At 36.3% G+C, this 27,289-nt stretch overlaps 1 pseudogene; it reads left to right on the forward strand.

Moving 5' to 3' along the window:
* Nucleotides 1–6,775: 6,775 nt before the first annotated feature.
* LOC148192379 (uncharacterized) lies at nucleotides 6,776–7,808 on the forward strand (annotated as a pseudogene).
* Nucleotides 7,809–27,289: the final 19,481 nt, after the last annotated feature.

Raw genomic sequence — 27,289 nt, forward strand, 5'->3', positions numbered from 1 at the left:
TAAGAAACTTAGGTTTTCATAGATGTGAAGAAGATCATTGTTGTTACGTGAAGAAATATGTTAATAATTATACCATTTTTGCTTTATATGTTGATGACATCTTGATTGCAGAAGCTAATATGGTAGAAATTAACAGGTTGAAAAAATAATTGTCAGAGAAAATTTTGAAATGAAGGATCTTGGTCCAGCCAAACAAATTCTTGGTATGAGAATCTCCAAGGATAGATTTGAAGGTATTTTGAATTTATCTCAAGTGAAATGTATAGAAGAAGTGATATTGAAATATTGGAATGGCAGTTCGAAAATGGATTTGTCTTTTAGAAGAAGTAATCTCATTTACAAGGATTTTATAATGCAGACTTGGGAGGAGATCTAGATGGTATAAAAAACACAAAAAGTTACATTTTTACGTTGGGTGGTACCTATGAGTTGGGAGTCTAAACTTCAAGGAAATGTCTCCCTCTCCACCACTGAAGCTGAGTATATAACTATCTCAAAAGCAATGAAGCAGATGATATGGTTATTGAAGAACCTTCTAAAAGAATTAGGGAAAGAGCAAGATAACCCTTAGTGATAGTCAAAGTGCTATATTTCTTGCTAAAAATCCAATTCTTCATTTTAGATGCAAACACATTGAATTGAAGTATTATTTTATCAAAAACTTGATAAATGATGGAGACCTGTCTTTGTCGAAGATTCCAAGTGAAGATAATCCAGTTGATATCTTGACCAAGACTATCACAATTTACAGGTCTTATATTTTGTTTTTTCACCAAACTATAATATCTCTATAATATAATCCAAATCGTTAACTATTAAACTCTAAATATTTTTAATCATAAAATATCAAAATATTATTACAAATTAAATCTACTAATAATAAAATCTGTTAAATATTCCCTGAGTTTACTAAGGAAGTATGCTTTATACTGTAAAGTTTTAACCGGATTGAAATGCTCTCCTTTCTCGTGAATTACATATAACTATAATTCTCTTAGTTTCTATTTATTCCAATTGTTTACTGGTAAAGAAGTGAGCTCAAATCAGATCACGAAAATTAGGATGACACAAATAAAATCAATATCTACACGGATTTAAACCAAATAAAATTAAAGTGAAAATGAAATGGAAAACAAAACATTAGTAGAAAAAAAGAGTTATTATCGCGCCCGTTATGCCTCGGTTCACCAGAAACCGAAGCATAAAATGATGTGGTGGCATTTTTGAAATTTTCTCGACAGTATAGGCTTCGATTGCTTTCGAACCGATGCTATACAGGGTATATGACATCGGTTGTCTATAGAACCGAGGCCAAAAACCCCTGCAAGACATTGACAATCCAGTCACTTGTTTGATGAAAATCCTTATGCAGGGCTTTTGGCCTTGGTTGCCTGCAAAACCGAGGCCAAAAACCCCTGCAAGATACTGAAAATCCAGTTAGTTGTCTGATGAAATCCCTGTGCAAGGCATTGGCCTCGATTGCCTACAGAACCGAGGCCAAAAACTCCTGCAAGACACTTACAATCCAGTCAGTTGTCTGATGAAAATCCCTATGCAGGGCTTTCGGCCTCCGTTGTCTGTAGAACCGAGGCCAAAACCCCTACAAGACATTGACAATCCACATCTGTAGTTTGTTGTCATAAGGGTGGCAGTCAGATGGTTAGGGATTTTGGCTCGGTTCTCAGGAAAACCGAGGCCATAGACCCTGATCTGAACAAAATTTAAAGTTTTAAGTAAAATTTAATTTTTAACCTAGGACTTGGCCTCGGTTTGGTGGGGAATCGAAACAAAAAAGTTACAAAAATTTCAAAATTGCCATTTCAGATTAATTTTGAATTTTTTTTAAAGAGAATAGGCCTCAGTTGTGTGTGGAACCGAGGCCATATCCCCTTTATCGCCTTGGTTTTAGTGGGAACCGAGGTAATAACCTTTAGTAGGTTAAAAAAAGAAAACGCGAAGGAACAATGTCAGCGTCTTTGCGAAAACAGTTTCAGCGCATCGATCCTCTCGAGACCAGCAGTGTGTCATTGCCTTCTTCTTCCATTTTCACCCATTTTTCATGCTTATAATTTGGATTTGCTTGTTGTTGTGGCCGTCGTCAACGTTTAGGAAGCTTTTTAACCGATCAAAATCATTCCAAACGTCTTTTTGATTTGGTTTTTTCGATTCTCTTCCTTAGAGGTAATTTTTCGTTGGGTTTTTTTTTTGTGTTTTGATGTTTGATTTTGTTTGTAAAACTAATATATTTTTGTAGGTTTGAATTTTGCAGAGACCATTTAGATCGCGGGTTGTCCTTTGTTATTGGCTTTTTCACACTATCAAGTTCTTGTATTAATGTTTAAAGTTTACTTTTTAATAGGATCATATAATTTTGTATGATTGTAATGATTGAATATGTGATTGGATGATCATATAATATGTGTACAATTTTGTAGGATTGAAAAGTTTTGTATGATCGTATAATTCTGCATGATGGTATGATTTTAAAGTTGAACTTTTTAATTTTACAATGTTATTTTTAAAATTTTTTATGTTGAACATGTGATTATTTGAATGCTTATTAATTATATGATTGTATGATTGAATTGAATTCACCTTAATTTGTCGTTAAATGATCAATACAAAATTATTTTTTGTATTGTAATTTTGTAGAATATTTCAGAATATTTACGTATGGATCGTATGGATCAAAATTGGATTAATTTACCATGCATTAGTCCTGAGTACGAGAGAGGGGTAGAGGAATTTGTATAATTTGCGCAACGTAATGAGGGTAAAAGTGATGATGAAGTGAAGTTTAGATGTCCTTGTGTGAACTGTTTGAATGCGAGAAAGTTGAACGCAACCCAAATTAGGGAACATCTTAATTGTGATGGTTTCCTACGATGCTATACAACATGGATATGGCACGGCGAAGAAATACACTTCTCGACTGTCTCCCAAACTGAAAATGTTATTGATTCCACCATTGAAGAAGATCGACCGGATGAAGACAAATTAGAGGACATGATCCTTGATGTGGGCGCAGAAAATTTTGCCAAGGCTCATTTGTATGAGATGATGTCGACTAATGTGGAAACACCTTTGTATGTCGGTTCAACTAAGTTCACACGGTTGTCAACAGTGTTAAGGCTCGTGAATTTGATGGCGACCAATGGATGGACTGATAAGAGTTTCATAGAATTGTTGATGTTGTTGAATGAAATGTTGTCAGATGGAAATACACTACCCACTCATAATTATGATGTGAAGAAAATTCTTTGTCTCATGGGTATGAAGTATAAAAGGATACATGTTTGTCCCAATGACTGCATTTTATATAGAAAAGAGTTTGAAATTTTGAAAAAGTGTCCAAAATGTGGGTTATCACGATACAACTAAAAAAACCATAGTGAAGATAATGGTCAGATAGAAAAAAATGGATCTGCTTTGAAAGTAGTTTGGTACGTTCCAATTGTGCCCAGACTTAAGCGTTTGTTTGCGAATCCAAAAGATGCTAAAAACATTAGATGACATGCAGATGAGAGAAAAATTGACGGGTTGCTTCGTCATCCAGCTAATTCAAACAATGGAAAAATATTAACAATTTCCCCAATTTGGTCAAGAATGTAGAAATCTTAGGCTTGGTTTAGCCATTGATGGAATGAACTCATTTGGTAATCTAAGTACCAATCACATTTGTTGGTCAGTTATATTGATAATTGACAACTTATCTCCTGCATTGTGCATGAAGAGGAAGTACATGATGTTGTCTATGATGTTATCTAGTCCGAAGCAGCCTGCTAATGACATAGATGTTTATCTAAGCCCACTAGTTGGAGACTTGAAGTTGTTGTGGGTTGATGATGTTAAAATATTTGATTCATTCGCTTATGAAAATTTTGTGATTCGTGCAATGTTATTTTGCACCATTAATGACTGTGTATCTGCGTCATCGGAGATTTCTAAAATGTAATCATCCATATCGAAGGTTAAAAATAGCATTCAATGGATATCAAGAGAGGGACGAAGCACCAAATCCACTTATTGGCCATCAAATTCTTGAAAAAGTTAATAAAATACATCGTGTATTTTGGAAAACATCCAAGAAGTCATCTATAACGACCCCTTGGAAGAAGAAATCAATATTCTTTGATCTTCCATACTGGTCAAAGTTAGATGTTAGACATTGCATAGATGTGATGCATGTAGAGAAGAATGTGTGTGATAGCTTGATTGATATCCTACTCAACATTCAAGGAAAGACAAAAGATGGAGTGGATGCTCGTTTGGATTTGGTTGACATGAAGATCCGAAAAGAGTTGGCACCCAGGGAGATTGGTAAACTTACTTATTTTCCCCCTACATGTTACACAATGTCCAGACAAGAGAAGATAATTTTTTGCCTTTGTTTAAAGAGTATCAAGGTACCACAAGGATACTCTTCAAATATGAAGAGTTTAGTGTCGATGCATGACTTAAAGCTTGTTGGCATAAAGTCTTACGATTGACACGTCTTAATGTAACAATTGTTATCGATGGCTATTCGTGGAATTTTGCCCAAAAATGTTAGGCAGACCATAACTCGGCTGTGTTCATTTTTCTCGTCAATTTGTAGTAAAGTCATCGAACTTAAAAAGTTAGATGAATTTCAAGGCGAGATTGTTATCATCTTGTGTCAACTAGAGATGGATGTATAGTTAAGATGGATGTATCCTATAGAGCGTTATATGAAGATTTTGAAAGGGTACCTTAAAAATCCATATCGTCCCGAAGGTTCAATGATTGAAAGGTATATTACTGAATAAAGTATCGAGTTTTGTTCAGATTACATGACATCAACATATCTAATAGGAGTTCCTCGCACATCATGGTTGAATAAATGTTCTACAAGTAAAAGCATCCGATGTGTGAATGTGGTGACGAAAGATCGCAAAGAATTGTTGCAAGCACATCTTTATATATTGAACAACACAGATGAGGTGATCCCTTTTTGGCAAGCACACAAAACCATTGTGAAGAATAAAAATCCAAAACAATAAGAGAGAAATTGCAATTGATGAAGCATAATATAACATTTATGTCTTGGTTCAAATCTGAAGTTAACAAAGAGCCACATTCTTCTCAAACTTTGTTGTGGCTTGCAAATGGTTTAAAGTTTGATGTTGTATGTTGTACAGGTTATGAAATCAATAATTGCACATTCTATACGAAGACTTTGGATGATAAAAGCACAATACAAAATAGTGGAGTCAGTCTAGAAGCTGAGTCGCTCCAATTTTCCACATCAAAAGATCAAAATCTTGTAATTGGATCAATGAAATGTTATGGTATAATAAAAGAGAAATGGGAGGTTGATTACACTAAGTTTTATGTTCCATTATTCAAATGTAAGTGGTTTGACAATAAGAGTGGTGTGAAAATAGAAGAATCAGGTATGACACTAGTTGATTTTAGAAAGGTGGGTTATCAAGACGAACCATTTATCATGGTACATCAAGAATCTCAGGTTTTTTATGTCAAATATCCTGTGTCTGATCATTGGTATGTCGCTCTTCAAGGCAAAAAACAAATTGAAGTTAACGAAGACAAACTGTTTAATATTCATATTGCTGACTGATAACACTCTAGATTTACATATTTTTCTTTGTTAAAAATCATTTCTTAGATTTCTTTAGTTTTTAATTTCTTAGAATTAGATTAGTTTTATGTTTTTCTCGTAATTCTTTAGTTTTATAAAATTTTAGTTAAAAATAGGTTTTTAGGTGTAATTTTTAGTTTTTGTTAATAATTAGAAAATCTTATTTTGTTTTCTTAGAAAATCTTTGATAAAAATATTTCTTTGTTAAATTTCCTTTTCTTTTCTTTAATTTTGGATTTTTTTTCTCTTTACTGCAGAATACAATTTAATTGAAGCTATGCTGCTAGATTGGCACTAGGTTGGTGTTGATGCCACTGATTGGGCCACTACAAATGAATGGGTTGATAGGAAGCTGCTGCACACTGCTGGGCCCTACTACAGATTGAAGAATTGGGCCACTGTTGCTGGATTGGTAAGGAAAGTGCACGACATTGCTGCTGGATTCTTCCCTGATTCTTTGCTTTTGATCAGTAGTTCTAGATGTTTCTTGTTGATTTTTCTTTACCTTAGATTGTACATATGTGTCTACAACATTTAAGTTCAGTTACTCCATACATGAGTATATTCGTTTAGGTTTTAGGATTTGTTTAGCTTTTAAATTTCCAATTTGAGTTGCTTGTTTCCAGTTTTAGTTTTAAGTCATATTAGTTGCATGTAATTCTCATATTAGTTTAATTTCTATTTCGTTTCATTTTCCTTTTCCCCACCTTGTTTTTTGTAATTAGGAAGTAAATATACAAGACTAAACTCTACATTCTGAAGCTTAATCATAGTTGAGTCCTTGGATTGATCCTTAGTTATCCCTTTACTACATTAGTGGGGAAACTGAGTTTGTTGGTTTTGATGCGACTAAAAGCGAGTTTAACAAATGGCGCCGTTGCCGGGGACTCGGCGAGTTAAGTCTTAGAGTGTTAGGTTAGTCTTGTTTAGGTTTGTTTTCTTGATTTTATTTCTGTTTTGTGTTCATATATGTTCCTTTTTAGTTTAGGATCTGTTTGTTCCGTTTTCATTTTTATATATTAGGATCTGTTCTACAAAGTAGAAATTGTGAATATAGCTTGTATAGATTTTCTTTTCTTTCAATTCTTTTGTTGAATTCTGTGATAGAGGCTTTATTGGTCTGATTGGTTTTTATATTGTGAGCAATTGGTAAGCATGGATCACTCCTCTGCATATGGTAATTTCCCTTTCCCTTACAATGCTCCACCACAAAGATTTAACATGTTCTTTGAGCCTGTTGCTGAGGAATTTTTGCAGCCAATCAATCAAGATTTCCAGCAGCAACCACCACTTTGTTTTCAACCATATGGTGAGCAGCAACCTTGGATTATGCAGCAACAGCTGCCACATTCATATTGGCACCAGTATGCTGAACCAGGGTTGGAGGAATTCCAATCAATACAGCCATGGAAGGATCAATTATGTGATCAGCAGGAGGGGATTCCAGCATATGAACTTCAAGGACTAACCAATCAAGTGGCATAGTTAGTAGTTGTAGTCAACAAGTTGACTGGGAGAGTTGAAAAGGAGAAAGAGGCAGCAACCAATGAAGCACCACTGATGGTATCTGCTGCCGTAGAGTTTCAAGAGATTAAGTGTCCAACCACCTCTGTAACTGTATACTCTAATCCTTATTTCATTGATTCACATTCTACTTTAAATTTTGATGATGATAATTCCAATTCTTTGATGAGTGATGATTGTATGATTGCATCTGATGATTTTTCTGAATGTGTTTGTGAACCTTATGACCATAATTACACTGGTGATGATTTTGAAAAGCTAGTTGATGGTTTTAGGGAGTTGGCTGTGATTCATGATTGTAATAGTTTTGTTGTTGTTCCTATATCTGATTTTACCACTGCTAGTGCTCAATTAAGTGAAAATGTGTATTATGATGGTGATAATACTGAACCTCATTCTTGTTTCAATGAAATTGATTGTACTGCTGATTTAAAAGCTGAATCTACTGTGCTGGAAGTACAAACTAATTTCAGAAAGTCCAAAGAGTATTTGAAAAAAATGAGGGAAGTTGTTGACCATGTTTTGGTGCTGCAGTACTGTGAAATGGATTTTGATGTTGATGTGGGTGAGCCTGAAATTGATTTCAATGTGTTTGATCATATGCATGATGTGCCTGTAGAAGTTTTCTATTTTACTCCTTGCTTTGATCATTCTAATATCATAAATTCAACCTTTTCCATTGAAAATATTGACATGCCTTATGTTGTTTCAGAATTATGTGCTGATTTTGACATCATTCTAGTTGATGATAGCTTCACAGTAGGTGTTCATTTAGCTACTGATTTGATAGATGCTAGTGAGGTCATTTTTGAGGAGCCAGTACAGGTTGATTTTAAATTTGAGCTTCTCTCTGTTTGGGTGAGTTGCAGAATAGCTTTGATGAACTATTGCATGCTAAACCTATAGAACCTCTAGCTGATATTTGTGCTACTAGGTCTGGTCATTATGTGATTCTAGATACAAATTTTCTTGTGAACCAAATTGAAACAAATGACATTAGGTGTTGTGATGTAGATATATGTATTCTTAATGACCTGCTAGATGATTCTGCATTTACTTTGGACAGTTCTGCAAATTTTGATGACTCACCTATGCATTTTGACTTTGATTTGGATGTAGCAGCTTATACAATTATTGCAGATATGGATATTAAGGCAGCTGCACACATTGAAGGTAAAAAGGAAGTCCTAGTTGATGCAGAAGAGGATGCCAATACTGCTCAAGGATGGAACACACAGAGTCAATATCTGAGGATTGAGGATTTTGCTGTTATTGCTAACATACTTATGATAACAGTTGAAAAACTGTTATTTTCATGCTTAAAAGTGATACTAAAAGCAACCTTTAGACTTAGAAACTAGCTTGAAATCATGCATTTTGTTTATATTTTCAGAAATAAGAGAGCTGGACAGGTTTATGCTTGATTTGAGTGTTTTTGTGCAGGTTTTGAGGTGAATTTGGTGAAAGAAGTGAAGAATGAGAGAGAGGACATTAGAAAAGACAAGAAAGAGTGCAAAAAGGAGAAGTCGAAGGCACCGCTCAGCGGCAAACTACCGCTGAGCGGCACTCAAGAGGTGGCGTTGGAACCGCTGAGGGGCAAATGGTCGCTGAGGGGAAGAAAGAAGACGCGTAACCACCGCTGAGCGGTAAATGGCGCTGAGCGGCACTTTTTGGGCTTGGGCTTTTGTAATCTTTTGTAACTCTAGATTAGTATATAAGGGCTTGCACGTCCTTTAGTTAGTATCTTTGGCAGAAACGAGGCAAACACTCTCTCTTTCACCCCTTTGAAGGAGGATCTTGGATGCTCAGGCTACCTCTTCACCTTTATTGGGTTTATTCTTTCATACTTTCATTGTTATTCATCTAGGTTCACCATGAATATGGTGAACTAAACCTTGTATGTTTGTTGGGGAATCAATGTAATCTCTTGAAGCTCTCATATATGGATTTGTTGAATACATCTTTGAATTAAGACATATGCTTTCTTTTCATCATTAGTTAGGGTTTTTCCTCTTTGCTCAATGCTTGCATTGTTTAACTCATTCTAATGCATGATTATTGGTTTTGTTGATACGGACACGTACGGGGAAATCTAGATCCGGGGAATTTCTCCCAATATTTTACTGACAACATTATATTGGTTGCCTTAAGCTCCTGCACTCATGAACTAATCATTAGGAATGCTAGGAATTGTATGAACTATTTGATTAGGGAGAAGCCATCTAGAATGGTACATTAGAGAATGGCATTAACAATGATGATTTGAAAGAGGAATTCCTAAAATATATGAGAGTGGATGAGATGAAATTGACCCCCAACAACATATTCATTCATTTAATCCATTGAAAGTGTTTATCTTATGTCTTTGCCATTGATCAATTCATGCATACATGTTTATTTTCGTCTTGCATATTAAAATTTCAATCATTGTTTTCTTAAGTCTTAGCTAATCAAGAAATCACATAACTAAACTAGGCCGTGAGTCCTTTGGGAAGAACGATACTTGGTCTTACCAAGTTTTATTACTTGAACGATTCGGTCATACTTGCCGATTGTGAAACAAGTTTGTGACATCATATTTTGGTGCTTACAAATTTGTCCATCAAGTTTTTGGCGCCGTTGCCGGGGATTCATGGTTTAACTGGTTAATTTGTGTGATTATTGATTATCTTTGACTTATTTTTTTTATTTTATTTTAAATTTCGAATTTTTTTATTTTATTTTATTTTATTTTTCTGTTTATATTTTTCAGTTTGTATTTTATTTGATTTTATTTTATTTTTTCTGTTTTCTGTTTTTCTGTTTTCTATTTTTATTTTCTGTTTTTTATTTTTCGGTTTTTATTTGATTTGATTTTATTTTAGGTTAGATTTGATTATTTTTTTTTTTTTTAGGTTAGATTTTATTTTTATCTTTTTAGATTAGATTTTATTTTATTTTATTAGATTTTATCTTTTTTATCTTTTTAGGTTAGATTTTATTTTATTCTTATTCTATCTTTTAGGTTAGGTTAGATTTGATTTTATTTTTATCTTTTTAGATTAGATTTTATTTTTTAGATTAGGTTTTATTCTATTTTATTTGATTCTATCTTCTAAATCTTTTATCTTCTTATATCTTTTAAATCTTTAGTTTTTTTTCTCTATCTTTTTGTGCTAACAATTGTTTTTAGGGTTTTGTGCCTAATGTCTGCAGAATGCAATTTGGTCAAGAGTTTAACTACAGGGGCACTCAATTCTACCAAAGTAATCTCAACCAATGGTGGGAACCTCACTCAAGCATGGATCAAAGCCAATTTTGGCAAGCTGCTGGACAATTTGAGAACCAACCACAACAACAATGGCAGCAACAACCCTTTCTATCAGGAAGTTTGGATAGGTTGGAGGACACCCTTCAACGATTTTTGAAAAATTCCGACTCTACTCAGAAAAGCATTGAAGAATCATGTAAAAGAATGGAGATGCAACTTCGTCACATTAGTTAGATATTAAATGATGATGATAATACTGATGTTAACCTTAAGGAGGAAGGGCAAGTCATTATCACTGAAAGTGACAAGATTCTTGATGAGGAAAAATTAGAGGGAGATGAGAAAAGGGTAGAGAGAAAAGAGAAAGAAGAGTTGAGTGAGAAAGATAAAGATGAAGAAAAAGAAAAAGAATTGGTTGAGAGAAAAGAGAGAAAGAAAATTTGTGTGAAGATAAAGAAGTTGAGGAGAAAAAGAGAAAGGAAGAAAAAAATAAAAGAAGAGAAAAAGAGAAAATTTAGGGAGAGAAAAAGGAAGAAAAAGAAGATGAGAGGAAAGAAGAAGAAATCACATGAAAAATCACATCCTCATCTAAAGAAGAATCATAGGAAGGAAAAGAAATTTAAGTGCTTCATGGAAATCTTCAAGAAATTGGAGATTAAAGTTCCTATGATTGAGACACTGCAACAGGTTCCTGGTTTGATCAAATTTCTGAAGAAGTTCAGTAGGAAGAAGAAGAAAAAGAAGAAGGAACTTGAGCTTTACTGGGTCAAGCTAGTGACGTTAAAGAAGCGCTTGCTGGGAGGCAACCCAGTAGATTTACAAACTTTTGATTTGGTTTTATAATTTGTAATTTGTGAACATTATTCTGGACATTATTTTGTTGGATCTAGCATCTACTGAAGGATGCTAGGTGATTAAGTATCTACTGAAGGATACTAAGTTTGTAACACCTACTGATGGGTGTTGGTGAGAAGTTTGAAACACCTACTGATGGGTGTTGGTGGATTTTGGGTCAGGCTCGTGACGTTAAACAAGCGCTACCTGGGAGGCAACCCAGTTGATTGATTGTTTTCTGTTTGTCTATTTTAGTTAGGGTTTGCATAAGCATTTTTAACATTGAATTGCAGGGAACCTATGAGGGGTATGCTAGGAAGGCACGTAGGTCAAGAAAAGAAGGAGAAGGGCACATCACGAAAGTGCCGCTGAGCGGCATTTACCGCTGAGCGGTACTAACGCAGATGGGCTTAAGTTCCCCTTAGCGGAACCCGAGCCCATTGGGGTATTTTTAAACCCTAAGCTGCGCGTTTTTACACTATTTCAAGTTCTTCTCTGCATAAACACTTCCACACCTCTTCTCCTAGGTTTTCCACATCTTTCTACTCTTCCCTCTTTAGAAGATTTCTCTTCCACTCACTTTTATACTAGTGTGCCATCAAAGTTTGGGGTTGGAAGAGAGCATTCTAGTTTGGAAGCATTCTCATATCATCTAGCATCTCCACCCAAGTAAGTAAAATGCATTTTGTTCATTCTAGGGTTCTTGAATTTGAATGTGATTGTCAAAGCATGAATACTTAGGGGTTTTAGTTTCTATGCATGATTTGATGATATATTTGATGTTTGAACCGATTAAACTGCTTGATTATGAACTGGAAAACTGAAAATTGCATTTGGGTGGAGTTAGGACTGTTTTAAAAAGAAGATTTGCAAAAATCTGCAGATCACCGCTGAGCGGCATTTACCGCTGAGCGGCACTTTGCCAGATTTGTTTTTTCTGGTTTATTGCGTGTTTGAATGTGGCACTGGTGGCGCTGAGGGGAAATTCTGGCCCTCAGCGGTGGTTTAGCTTCGAAAGGAGTTGTGTTCTGTATTTACTAATGATTAACATCATGTTCTGTGGTTTTGGATTTATGTTTGAATGCAGGAATGACATCCTCTTCAGGAAAGAGATTGAAAACCATGGCAACCAAGAGAAAGGAAAAGGAACCAGAGCAGCCCCATAATGGCAGGTTCCTCTCTAGGAAACATGAGAAGCACTTTAGGGTGGTTCAGGACAGGAGACTTCTAATGGAGAGAAAGGTTGGAATGATACCTAACTTTGCTCCTCAATTTGGAGAGCAAGTGTTAGGGAATGATTGGGGGAAGCTAGCCACCTATCCAGCACCTGCCAACATAGCTGTGGTCAAGGAATTCTACACCAATGCAAAGAAGATTGGTGATCATCCAGCTGGGAATTATTTGGGCTATGTTAGAGGCCATGCTATCAGGTATGATCCTGACTCCATAAATAACTTTCTGGATACTGTGTGGGCTGGTGAGCAATGCCAGTTTGCTCTTAGCATGGAGGAAGGTGCTGATTATGAGGATGTGGAGAGAGTATTGTGTATACCTGGAGGACACTTCCAAAGGAATAGATCTGGCTCTGTGGTTAACATTAGGAGGACAGATTTGACTCCTCTTGCAAAGTATTGGATGGCGTTTTCTCATGCCAACATTCAGCCATGTTCACATGTGTCAGATATTACTCTCAGCAGGGCACTATTCATCTACTGTGTTATCAGAAACTTGAATGTTAATATTGGGCAGGTGATAGCTGATGAGATTAGTGTGTGTGCTAACACCTCAAACAACAAAGCACCACTGGGACATCCTTCTTTGATCACTCACCTTTGCAAGCTAGCTGGGGTGGACACTTCTGTTCCACCATTTGAGAGGCCAAGAAAAGCTATAGATGAGGCCTATTACAGACAGTACTGTGGAGGTGAGGAGGCAGCCCAGCCAGTTCCACCACGCCAGGCTCGTAGAGAGAGAAGGCCAGCACAGAGCAGGACTTCTGCTGATACTCATGAGGCAGAACCATTCCAGATGAGGGACATGTATATGTCTCTTATAGGTGCTCAGTTGCAGTCCATCCACAGAGGGCAGGTGGCCACGGCTGAGATGATAGTGGGGATGTATGATACCCCTCCAGCACACAGGTGGACTATGGATGAATTCCATAATGTGGTAGCTTGGCCAGAAGAACCATGGCATGGAGGAGCTGAAGCAGCTAAAGCTTCAGCCCGTGACATGGATGAAGATGAAGCTGAGGAGGAGGATGCATTTGATGAAGATGATGATGAAGAGGAAGAGGAAGATACAGAGAGCTCGGACTGATGAGGAGCTGAGATAGCATTTACTGATGAATGCTATCATATGATTATGCTTTGGTGGTTTAAGTTTTCTGAACTTATTTGTTTTTGTTTTTAGATTAGGGTTTGATGTACTCTATTGAACACCTGGTTCCTTATGATGGGTTGCTATTAACTGTGATTGTGTGATAAGTAATGCTTGATGATGCTTATTGATTGATTGATGTTGAGATGATGTGCACATTAAAATGCTTATACAGGTGATTCACAAGCTTTGTGAACAAATGCATAATATCATGATTGTGATTGTGAAATTAAGCAGGATGTGCATGTCAAATGTGAATGAGCTTATATGTGAGGTTTTGAGCTCCAGAGTTGTTATTGTTGAATGCTGTTACTTTGAAAGCATGAATGACTTTGCCCAGGTTTTCTATGATTGAATCAATTGCTTGTTTTGCATCATATGATCAAAGGCCGTGTTTTTGAAACCCTTTTTATTGGCCAAATTCATAAAGTTAGCCTTCTAAAAGAGAACACGTTGTGTTCTATCCTTTGAACCCTTAGCCTTAAATATACACTGAACACCCTTGATTGAAAATCTTTACCTTGAGTTAAGTAGAAGATCTTGTGTGGTATTGTTAAATGTTCAAGTTTGGGGTTATTGGGGAAACATGAAAAAGAAAAAAAGCATTGAGCTAACAGCTAAAAAGTAAAAATATGCAAAGAAAAGAAAAGAAAAAGAAGCAAAGCTCAATGCAAATGCAAAAGCAAAGGCAAAAGAAAGTTGGGAATGAATAAGAAGATTGTGTTGTTATGATTCTCTTAACTCAAGGATTTTGTGATCCAGAAAAACCAATTTTCTTGTTAGCCCAGCCACATTATAAGCCATTGAAAAGTCCTTGTGATGATGCATGCTTGTGAATGTATTTGATTGTGGTTAAATGAAAGGCAAAGTTGATTCATGTGACATTGTGATAGTGGAGTGAATGAGTGAAACACTTTACCTCTTATACACTTGTGTGTTGAGTGAAACACTTTACCTAGTGAGGAAATATTCCATAAGCACATGAACATCCATGCTTAATTGATTGATCATTCATGAAAAATAGCATTTGTTGGAACTTAAATGACTTTGTGAACACTAAAGCATGTGCACATCTTGAATTAACTCTTGGTCATAAGTTTGAGTGAAGTTATTACTTATCTTGAAAAGAGGATTTTGAATGAGTGAACCATCATATGAATTGGTTGGAGATGGAGTTACATTTTGTTTGCTTGAGGACAAGCAAAGTTCTAAGTTTGGGGTTGTGATAACAGTTGAAAAACTGTTATTTTCATGCTTAAAAGTGATACTAAAAGCAACCTTTAGACTTAGAAACTAGCTTGAAATCATGCATTTTGTTTATATTTTCAGAAATAAGAGAGCTGGACAGGTTTATGCTTGATTTGAGTGTTTTTGTGCAGGTTTTGAGGTGAATTTGGTGAAAGAAGTGAAGAATGAGAGAGAGGACATTAGAAAAGACAAGAAAGAGTGCAAAAAGGAGAAGTCGAAGGCACCGCTCAGCGGCAAACTACCGCTGAGCGGCACTCAAGAGGTGGCGTTGGAACCGCTGAGGGGCAAATGGCCGCTGAGGGGAAGAAAGAAGACGCGTAACCACCGCTGAGCGGTAAATGGCGCTGAGCGGCACTTTTTGGGCTTGGGCTTTTGTAATCTTTTGTAACTCTAGATTAGTATATAAGGGCTTGCACGTCCTTTAGTTAGTATCTTTGGCAGAAACGAGGCAAACACTCTCTCTTTCACCCCTTTGAAGGAGGATCTTGGATGCTCAGGCTACCTCTTCACCTTTATTGGGTTTATTCTTTCATACTTTCATTGTTATTCATCTAGGTTCACCATGAATATGGTGAACTAAACCTTGTATGTTTGTTGGGGAATCAATGTAATCTCTTGAAGCTCTCATATATGGATTTGTTGAATACATCTTTGAATTAAGACATATGCTTTCTTTTCATCATTAGTTAGGGTTTTTCCTCTTTGCTCAATGCTTGCATTGTTTAACTCATTCTAATGCATGATTATTGGTTTTGTTGATACGGACACGTACGGGGAAATCTAGATCCGGGGAATTTCTCCCAATATTTTACTGACAACATTATATTGGTTGCCTTAAGCTCCTGCACTCATGAACTAATCATTAGGAATGCTAGGAATTGTATGAACTATTTGATTAGGGAGAAGCCATCTAGAATGGTACATTAGAGAGTGGCATTAACAATGATGATTTGAAAGAGGAATTCCTAAAATATATGAGAGTGGATGAGATGAAATTGACCCCCAACAACATATTCATTCATTTAATCCATTGAAAGTGTTTATCTTATGTCTTTGCCATTGATCAATTCATGCATACATGTTTATTTTCGTCTTGCATATTAAAATTTCAATCATTGTTTTCTTAAGTCTTAGCTAATCAAGAAATCACATAACTAAACTAGGCCGTGAGTCCTTTGGGAAGAACGATACTTGGTCTTACCAAGTTTTATTACTTGAACGATTCGGTCATACTTGCCGATTGTGAAACAAGTTTGTGACATCATATTTTGGTGCTTACAAATTTGTCCATCAACTTAATGCAGAATTGAAAGAAGCTACTGATTTGAAAGAGGACAAAAGCACTGAAACATTTTTTCTGGATGAAGGGGGCATAGCTAATTCTGGTGAGATACCTACAAGCTTCAAGTTAGTCTCGTGCACCAATCAACTGCCAATTTTTGAGAGAGAGTTGATGATGCTGCAGCAAGGAGTTTTGAACGTGCAAAAGCAGCTGTCAGCCTGTGATGAAGAATTGTTACTGCTGCAGCAGATAGTTGGGAAAGAGCTAATGCACACTTTGGCTGACCATGGAGCAAAACCAATAAGCCTTTTCTTTACCTTTCTTTTCTATTATAGTGATAAATTTTGGTTATTAGCTTGCTTAGTCATAGATAGCATAGTAAATAATAGAATAGAAAATATGCTCTTTTATATAAAAATTAAAAAGATCAATTTTGATGTGTGGCCCATTTGAACAAGTTTTCCTGTTCTTTTAGCCTTATAGTTTTAGCTTTAGTATTTTTTTTCAGTTTCTGTTTTGTACATTTCTTGTCAGTTTGTGTTCTTTCGATTCTATTCTAGTATAATTCTGCCCTGTTTGATCTATATATACTTGTTGCTATATGTGCTGTAAATATCTTTGAAATATGTGTTGTTTAGGAAACCTTTCTCATTCACACATTGAGGACAATGTGCCTCTTAAGTGTGGGGTTGAGAAGGTATAGTTTTAAATGTTGTTTTTGCTTTAATATGCATGTGTTAATATGAGTTTTGTAGTGAAAATAGGAGTAATTTTTTTTTCTGAGTTGATTGTAGTTTTGTTTCAGTTTATAAAATCCTTAGTTTTAGTTTGTAAGTACCCAGTTTTGTTGCTTTTAGAATCTGTTTCAGGATTAGGCTTTATTTTTAGAATTTATAGTTGCTTGTAGGATTCTGATTCTTCTATTCTTTTTTCTGTTTTAGCTTCTTTAAGTCTTATTTTAAGCATTAGTTGTTTTGCTTTAGTTTTTGTAAATAGGCATTTGCTTAGGTTATATTCCTTCAGTTGTTCCTGTAGATAGAAATAATTGTAGGTTCCTTTCACTCCTCTGATTTCATTTCCCTGTTTTAGTCTTTGTCTTGAACCTTTTGTTTTGGTTTGTAGTAATAGTTTCTTAGGTCCTTTTCCTTGTATTGTCCATGTTTCATTTTTTTTTCTTAGGCTATCGTTTGCTATTTTCCTTCTTATACCTTTCGTTTGAATCTTTCTTAGTTTGGTTTAGGTTTTTGTTCAATATTACTCAACTCATTGCTTAGTTTTTAGGAGTAGCTTCCCTTGTTTTTAGGTTCTATTTCGTTTAGTTTTGAAAATCCTTTTTGCAAGCTGAATATCATAGGTTAATTTTGCTGTTTTGTTGAATTTCTTTGAAAGTTGAGTTGCATGCATAGTTTAGGACAACTAGCTTAATTAGGATGAGTTAAAATAAGGTAGAAGTGCTTAGATTTTTGAGAAACCAACTCTGGAATCAACTTGGCAGATATTATTACCCAGTGAGTCTTGAGCTTTAATTCTTTGTAGTGTGTTTATACCTAGGTTAGTGACATTCTAGAACTTGTGCATTTTCTCTTTGATACTGCTGAATTGTGATGCATTTTTGATGTGATTCAGGCCTTCTTGTCTTTAAGCCTCCTAGCCAAATAGCCTATCCAACCATTTATTTTCCCATTGTTCCCTTATTTGAGCCTTAGCCTATTCCTTGTGTTCATATCACATTACAAGCCCTTAACCATCTGAAAACCAAATACACCAACCCTTAGAGTCTTGTGAAAAGTAGAGGAGAATGTAGGAATTTAGTGAGTGCAAGATAAAAAAATGGTCAGAGGTGAAAAAGAAAAGAAAGATGGCTATGAAAAATATGATCTGAAAAGAAAGAAAAGATCTGGAAAAGGAGAAAGAAAAAGAAAAATAGAAAATTGAGTTGAGAAAAAAGACTTGAACAGAAAAAGAGAGTGGCAAAGAAAGAAAACCAGAAAAAAAAAGGTCTGACCAAGCCAAATTGAAATGCATTCACTGAGTTCCAATTTTTTTCTTGTCTTTCACATTTCACTAATCCATTCCAGCTTACGTTTTCTATCCATCTATCCTATTCCATTATCCTTTTCATTACAAGTCTAACAAAGTCCTGATGATCTTGAGTGTGCATATGTTTAGCAGTGGAGATTAGATTGTGTACAAGCTTATGGTAATGTTGCTTAGCCTGGTGTGTTGAGTGATGAAAATACCAATTCCAAAAACACATGAGTTGAGTGCAGACACTATCTTGTGAGGTCAAGTTCATTTTAGAAGTTGGTTCTTTCAAATTTCGCTGCATAAGTTGCCTTCTTTTAGCAATTTCTAACATGTTTAGTTGTCTTAATTATGTTTTGTTAGCTTTAAATTTTCAGTATTTTCAGTGATGCAGTGATGTTGATCTATGTGTTGTTTTGGTTGTGAATTGTTCCATTGTGTATATTGTTTTTCTTTTTCTTTTTCTCTTTAGTTGTCCTTGCCCAGGAGGGCAGTTGTCTAAGTGTGGGGGTGTGATAACACTCTAGATTTACATATTTTTCTTTGTTAAAAATCATTTCTTAGATTTCTTTAGTTTTTAATTTCTTAGAATTAGATTAGTTTTATGTTTTTCTCGTAATTCTTTAGTCTCATAAAATTTTAGTTAAAAATAGGTTTTTAGGTGTAATTTTTAGTTTTTGTTAATAATTAGAAAATCTTATTTTGTTTTCTTATAAAATCTTTGATAAAAATATTTCTTTGTTCAATTTCCTTTTCTTTTCTTTAATTTTGGATTTTTTTTTCTCTTTACTGCAGAATACAATTTAATTGAAGCTGTGTTGCTAGATTGGCACTAGGTTGGTGTTGATGCCACTGATTGGGCCACTACAAATGAATAGGTTGATAGGAAGCTGTTGCACACTGCTGGGCCCTGCTACAGATTAAAGAATTGGGCCACTATTGCTGGATTGGTAAGGAAAGTGCACGACATTGCTGCTGGAATGCACTGATACACTGCGCTGGAATTGGGCTTGTAGATTTAGTGCAACGACGCCGTTTTGGAGGCTGGCAGCTGCAGTTCCCTTAGGGGTCTTCGCATGCATAATTCATTTGGGGAAAGAATTCAATGTGCTAGCATTTTTGGAGAGAAGAAACACTTAAGCTAGGGCTTGTGCGAGAGAAGCAAGGGAGAAGAAAAGCTCTCGCAACTTACCCAAAGAAGAACCTGACCGGTGGAGTTGAAGACGTGACCGGAGCGCGATCCTCGCCGGAGAAGAAGCTGACCGAAGCTTAAGTGGATCGGAGGGTTTGGAGCGCAAAGCTTTTGGAGACCGTTGGATCAAGGTGAAGCTCGAAGCGTCACATCAAGCTTTTGTTTTATGTAAATAATACTATTTTATCTACAAATTTTTAACTTTACATACAAATTTTGGTCATAAATAACAATTTTTCTTGTAGTTTTGGATTCGTATTTTCTATGGAAAGATCCAAGACTAGTGGCTTGGTTAAGTCTTTCTATTATATACTTGTACTAAAAAAAACACGTAATTAAAATCGAGCAATGAAGGTTCTAAAAGGGACGTAGCGTTTTCTAATGTGCCTGATCTGTCTCATGTGCTAGAAGCTGAGAATGTTCAAGTTAGAGAAGATCTATCTGTGGAGGTGCAACCTATCAAGATTGATGAGAGCCAGAATAAGCAACTTAGAGGCAAAACCATCAGTCTAGTCAAAGTTGTCTGGGATAGTAGGACTGGTGACTGTACTTGGGAGTTAGAGGGAGTCATGAGGGAGTCCTATCCTCACTTGTTCTCTGGTAAGTCTAATTTTCGAGGTCGAAAATTTTTGATGTGTGGAAGAATGTAAGAACCTGAAAAAATGGATTTAAAAGAGGGGAGTATTAGATTAATATAACCAGATAAATTTTTATAGAAATAGACTTTTGGAAACAAATCTCGTTTATTATTCTGAGTCCATTCTCTCTCTAGAACCAAGTTCTTCCTCTTTTCTCTACCTTCTGTCTACAACATCTCCTCCTTCTCTCTTCAATCTCTTTTTACTAAACCAGTAGATTTCTGTTTAGGTGGTGCTCAAACGTCCGCGACGTAGAGAGCTTCAAAACTAACCAATTCATTTCGGGTTCTAAGCTGGTAAGTCCCTTCATGCAACCTCTTCTCTGTCCTTAAACTAACACATGCAATCTCTATAGTTGCATGTGACTTGTGCTTTCATTTTCTTCAATTTTCCACTCCATTTTAGCTTTGAGAGCTGTTTTCTACCATCAATGTGGTGGTTTGTAGGGTTTGGTCGGGTCCTTGTTGTGTGAGGTACTGTTAGGGCATTCCAATGAGTTGTATTGTTCAACTCCAAGGTAAGGGGAGCTAGTTATGTTTCTTTGAATTGATGATATGCTCTGTATGTGTGGTGAAGTTTGATTGGTATGCTATTTTGAATTACATGTTAGGTTTTAGGAATATTGGGTGGTAAGTGCTAAACTATGAAACTGATGACAAGTGTGAATGACGAAACTGTGATTGATTGCCTGTGTAGTGAGTTTGATGAACTTAATTGCTGTAAATTGGACTGGTAGGAAGTACTTGGGAGTGGAAATTATGTGGTAGTGATGAGTGCATATTTATGGCCAAATTTATGTTTGAAAATTAAAATTTTGATGGGATAATTGTGTTTAAATGGTTTATTTTAGGTGAATTTGTGATGATTGGAATTATTGGGTTTGGGAAATAAAGAGACGTAAAAAGTAAGTTTTAGCGCATAAATTATTCTTGGATGTTCTAATGTTTATTTGTGCAGCTGAGAATATAAATTTTATTGGTCCAAATGGCAATTCAAGGCCCAAAAATCAGATTTTATTTGGAAAATAATGTACAGATGGGCCAAACAGGCAACTTTTACACTTCCACCTCCCAATTTCCTTACATACACCCCTCTTCTCTTAAACAGGCCCAATACTAAGCCAAACAGTAACCCTATTCTAAATACACCTCCTTAATTTTCCTACCCATACCCCTCCTAAGCTAGACTCCACCAGATCATGCCACGTGTCCAAATCCTCCACACACAGATCTAGCCAACCATGTTTCGCCACGTCACCCCTAACCCATGGGCATCATCTTCCACCTTCTCCACAGAAACCCTAGCCGCCAATGCCGCCAGCCGCCGTTCCGCTTCCGCCGTACCATCCTTTTTTGCCGGACCACCACTCCCGCCACACAACACCGCCTTAGTCTCGCCGTCACCGGACAGCCACTGTTGTGCCGCCGCCGCAAGCCCAACGTCACTGCCGTGCCGCCGTCACCACTACGCCGCGACCTCCGTTCATCTTCTCCCTTCTCGAAACCAAAGCGCGACATCCATGGCCGCCGCGACACCAACTTCTTCTCCGTCCTTTCTCGCTGGACAGCCACCATCGACCATCACCACCGTTCATCTTCTTCATCCGCTGGCACGCCATCATCAAAGCCGCAAGTCGCCACCCAAAGCTGCCGTAAGAACGGCCATTACAGCGCACCTTCATCTCGGATCTTCACTCGCGATCTTCCGCAACCACGCCGCGTACTATTTCTCCAAAATCGCGCCACAACGCTCCAACGCACACCGCCGCCGTCGCACGACCTTCTTCCACGGCCAATCATCATCTCAGACCTGCAAATCCAAAAAACCCAGAAAATCCAATCGCCATCATCCTCCGTCGCGCACCACATCGACACCACCAAGCCATCATCTACCCATCACCGCACCAGAACTTGCAAAGAAACTCAGATCAAGAATCGCGACACACCCCCTCATGAGTTCATCTTCATCACCATCGAGCACCGAAGAGGAGAAGAGCTTCTTCTCCAACAGCGCGGCGCAGGGGCAAGCCTTTGCCCAAATTTGAACCCTAATTTGGGAGAAAGGGGAATGCCACGTGGCAAGCTCTCATTGGGCACGCCTCTCTGGTCAAAATTGGTCAATGTTGTTTGAATCTGGTCAAGGGTGGTCAACTAAGGGGTTTTCTTGCAATTTCAGAAATTCAGTTGGGGCTAAAGTGCAGATAGAGAAAATTCCGGGGCATTTGTGTAATTTTAGAAAGTCAAAAAAGATAAAAAAAATAAAATTCAATTGTTGAATTAATTTAAATTGGGAACTGATGAACCAATATTTTCCTCACTTCACTTAGTTTAATGTGCTAGAATTAGTCGGGGAATTATGCTTAAACGTCCGGTATTTTCCTGTTTTTCCTAATTGTGCTTAATTTGATCGGAAATTCTTATTTTAACTAATTTGAATTATCTGAGCTTATTATTTTGCATTATTAATTACGGAAAATTTTGGATAACTTTTTGGGACATTAGAAAGCGAAATGAGAAATGGAAATTGAGCCAATGCATCTTAGCCATTTTTATTTTCGCTGGCTGCCGCGTGAATGTTGTGTCAACTTGTGTGTCTTCGTTTGAGTTCAATTCTTATCCGTTTTCCATGCAATTTTTTTTCATAGTTTCGTCTGGATGTCTATTTTAACATATAGTTTTTACTTTGTTCAAATTCATTCTGTGCTGTTCCCAGTATTTATTTTACTCTCATATGTCAGTCCAGTGATTACTGCTGTTTGTGTCGACTTGTGTGACCTCGTTTGAGTCCAATTCTTATCCGTTTTCCATGCAATTTTTTTTCATAGTTTCGTCTAGATGTCTATTTTCATGTATAGTTTTTACTTTGTTCAAATTAGTTTTGTACTGTTCCCAGTAATTTGTTTACTCCCCTATGTCAGTCCAGTGATTACTGTTTGAGTGTTCTAATATGGTTGCATTGATTTATTTTGTGTTGAATAGAAAAGTTGTGCTGATCCGTGGAGACTTGAGCTGGAATATGCTGTTTGGTTTGGCTAAAAGAAAAGAAATAGAAGAAAACACATGTGTGCTTAGAAAAAGAGAAGCTGCCACCGAGAAAAGAAACTTCACTTTCATTTAGTGAAGGGGTGCACCCAGCAAATTAAAAAGCACGCGGGCAGCAGCATCCAAGGGGCAGCTCCCATCCAGCTTGGCACCACGGAGAGGAGAGTCCAGCGCGGCCCACAAAGCAAAGAGGCCTTCACACGGTCCAGCAAGAAGGAGACCCGTGGAGCTGGATGAAAAAGGAAGTGTGAACCAGCCGCCACTCTCGGAGATTCTTTGTTTTTAGGCTTTTACTTTGAACGTTTCTTGGGGATGTAAGGATTGGAGGGGAGTAAGTGGTGCCCAGCCGCCACACTCTGTTAGGTTTTTTTTAGTTTTTCTTTTCTCGGGCGGTGAAAAAAAAAAAACACACTTTGCTTTGCTTGTTCTGGGGTTTTTGAATATTTTCTCCGAAAATTGAAATGAAGGAATCGAATGATTTTTAGCATCTTTTCTGAATTCTCGTTCCTGATGCCATGTGGTTACAACACTTTGTCTTTTCATCTTTTAATTCTAACAATAGCTGACTCAGTGCACAGTGATATTATTATTGTAAAAAAAAAGCAATGCATTTCCTTTCTTTCTTTTAGAGAAAGCGGTGATGATTGATTGAGAAGAACCCAGCAGAGGTTTTATTTTCATTTTATTATGTGGCTTGCTTTAAAAAATTTAGGTGCTGACTTCATTTCGAATTTGCCATTAAGCTTTATTCTTGCTGCACGGTAATCCCAATGCTAATGCATTTCATTTCAAGGGCATTATATGCATTTTTCTTATTTCTTTATTGCATTTTAATTGATTCACGCAAATGAAAAGCATACTTCATTTTTCTTTAGACTCACACGCACCCTTAATTTCATTTGTTGAAGTGCACACGGGATTAGCTTTTAGGAGAGACGGTGATTGATTTTAGAGGAGTGTGCGGTGATGGTTGTTATGTCCAGCAAGAGAGAGAGCTCCACGGGTTTTTTTTTTATTATTATCTTCAAGCTTGAACCGAGAATGAGGGAGAAACGGTGCAGCTCCACAGCCTTAAATGCATTTCTTTGAAAGTTTATTCCAAGTTGCATTGTGCGTTTTAGTTTTAAGTGTATTTGAATAGGATATCATATGTTTCTTTATCATTTCCTGCATTCTAACTAGTTCACACATCTTGTTTTAGAAACCGTTTAGTCTCAATGTAGAACCGTTCGGTCATCTGTTGGACAGTTCGGTCCTCATGGTTTGCTTATTTATTTCAGTGTTTTCAATTATGTTTGGTTGTATTTACTTTCCAGTTTTAATGTTGTTAATTTCTAATCGCAAAAACACTTTCAAAACCCCCCCTTCGTGTGTGATCTGAGACTGAACCCAAATTGGTCCTTGAGAGACGACCTAGGAGTCACTTCCTAGTCTATACTGCATTCTTTTATGCACAACTTTTGTTGGGAGGTGCGACCCTCTCATCAGGAACATCAACAGAAAATATCTTCCAAATAATGTTATAATTATTTAAATCTTTTAGTTATTTGGAAGATATAGGATAAAAGATTCTATCAACTGAATATTCAGAGTCCAAGCCCAATCAAGCCTATTTAAAGAGACCTAAGGGACTTCACTTCATTGATTCATTCTCTCATACTCCTCTCACTTCTCTTTCATCTTGTATTCAACTCCATTCATGGAGAGCTAAGCATCTAGGGCTATTCTGCTGTAATTCCATGACGAATTCTGAGGTTACGTTCGATTAATGCAATTGTTTACTTTGATTATTGATTTAAGTTGTTCTCTCTATGTCTTTCATCTCTCTATCTTGTTAAAAGCAAATATTTTTGCATCATAATGTGTTTGAATCTACATGCATATTGATTATATGAGGTTTAGGGTTTCTAGGTTTAAATTGAGAATCTACTTTGATTTAATTTAGGAACTTTCATATGATTAAATGGTTTTTATTATCAATTGAAAATGTACTTTGATTGATTAGTAATAATTTCAACTATAATCAATTGAGAATTTACTTTGATTGATTAGCTTTTAATTTGGTTAGGAGATTTAAGAATAGACATGATTAAACACAATAGAATTTGGTTGAGAATGTACTTTGGTTGAATTTATTGTGAATAATCTAGAAAGGTTTTGCATTTGATTGAGAATTTATTTTGGTTAAATGCATGATCGCCCTCAAATTAATTAAGAATGTACTTTAATTAATTTGAAACTTAAACAATAATCAATTGAACAATTATCCGTGAATAACCGATGATGAATCTATCTTGGAAAAGCAGTGGAATTAGCCTATTTCATCGTAACTGTTTTTAAGTTTCTTATTTATTCTTTAAACACTCTTCAACCATTACTTTTATTCATAAGCATTGCATAGCATTCGTAAGAGTCACAGATATTCAAAAGCAATTCCGTGTTCGTTGGGAGACGACTCAGGGTTACTTCAACCCTGTCTACTTTCTTGAATACTACTTGGCAATACTGAAGTTGCCTTGAAAAGTAGTATTTATTTGATAGCTTCAACGACAACGTATCAAATTTGGCGCCGCTGCCGGGGAATACGGTTAGTATTTTAAATATTTTGATTCTTATTTTATTTTATTTTATTTTTATTTTATTTTTTATTTTTATTTTTTTTGTTTTTATCTTTATTTTTTTTTACGCACATACATTTAATTTAATTTGAGTTATTTTGTAGCCTTTAGTCATTCTTGTTTTAGCAAAAATCTTTTTTCTTGTTTTTATTAAAAATTTCTCTTGAGAAATACTTGAGGCTAGTTTGAATACACTCTGGCTAGGAAAGACTTGGTACTTAAGTTGTCCGTTGTGACGCACCTCTCTTTCTTGGGAGTGGACCCAACAAGTCTCTCTTATCTCTTATTTGAAATCTTTATCTAAAGCAAGAACAAAAGAAAAAGAGAAGTAACAGAGAAACAACTTCAAGCAGATTGCGTAGTGCATGACCAGAGCTAACCCGGGATAATTTTATCAAATTAACCCGGAAGTCGAAAGGAATTTGCGTAAACTGCGAAGAAGTTTGAAATTTGGGTGTTCTACTGAGGGAACACTTCCTACATCTGAAGTCATTCCACCTTCATTATCTCCAATCACAAACATATCATCCAATCCTTTACCTGATCCTAACCCAAACAATATGGCACAAAGAACCATCAGACAATTAGCCACCTCCCACAATACAGCTATCCAAAGTAACATTGAATATCCTAATGAGGAGTGGGAGCTGAGACCTGACCTGTTAAATGCCTTACCAAAGTTCAATGGGTTATCAAGGGAGAATCCACACAAGCACTTGAGACAATTTCACATGTTGTGTGAAAACTTTAGATCTCCCAGGATCACAATAGAGAGCCTTAAAATGAGAGCTTTTCCATTTACTCTTCAAGGAGCAGCTCAAGATTGGTGGTATTATCTCTCTACACGGATTACAAATTGGGAAACTATTGAAAGATTCTTTCTTGAGAAGTATTTTCCTGCATCCAGATTATCAGCTATCCGTAGAGAAATTCAAGATATAAGACAGAGAGATAGAGAGAATCTTAGTGAATATTGGGAAAGATTCAAGAAACTGTGTTCTTCATGCCCTCAACTCCAAATGGAAGATTTTATTTTAAGCTTTTATGAAGGCTTAAGTCCTTCTGATAGGTCATGGGTAGATGCTGTAGACAGGTCACCAGAAGGTGGTATAGATCTAATAGAACGAAAGGCAGTAGACAATCAACAATATGACACAAGAGAAAATTCAGTAACTTTGTTGAAGGGAGTACATGAAATTGATAATGGTGCAGTTGATGGAAGAAGGATAGATGAAAGATTGAATAAGCTAGAAAGCAAACTCGACGAGATTGCAAGTTTATTTAAAACCTCAACTCCACAAATTGTTAAGAAGTGTGGAATTTGCATTTCAAATAACCATTATACTGATGAATGTCCTAGCTTGGTGGAGACCACTGTGGAAAACCCATCTCAAGCTTTCGCTACAAACATGATTGGAGGAAATAGACCATACCAGAATTATCATGATTCGTCCTCCAATAGATATCAGCAGAACAGACAACCTTATGTTCCACCTCAACAAAGGCAGCAATCTCAGCCTGAAATGTCAATGCAAGATTTCATGAAAACAATAGAGTAGCAAAATTCAGAAATAAAGAAATCAATTGCAGAGTTGACTCAGAGGGTGGATAAGTTAGAGGCTACGGAATCAAATAAAC

Source organism: Vigna umbellata, chromosome 9 (genome assembly GCF_029865625.1).
Source record: "Vigna umbellata cultivar VRB3 chromosome 9, Vumbellata_1.0, whole genome shotgun sequence".
Lineage (NCBI taxonomy): Eukaryota > Viridiplantae > Streptophyta > Magnoliopsida > Fabales > Fabaceae > Vigna > Vigna umbellata.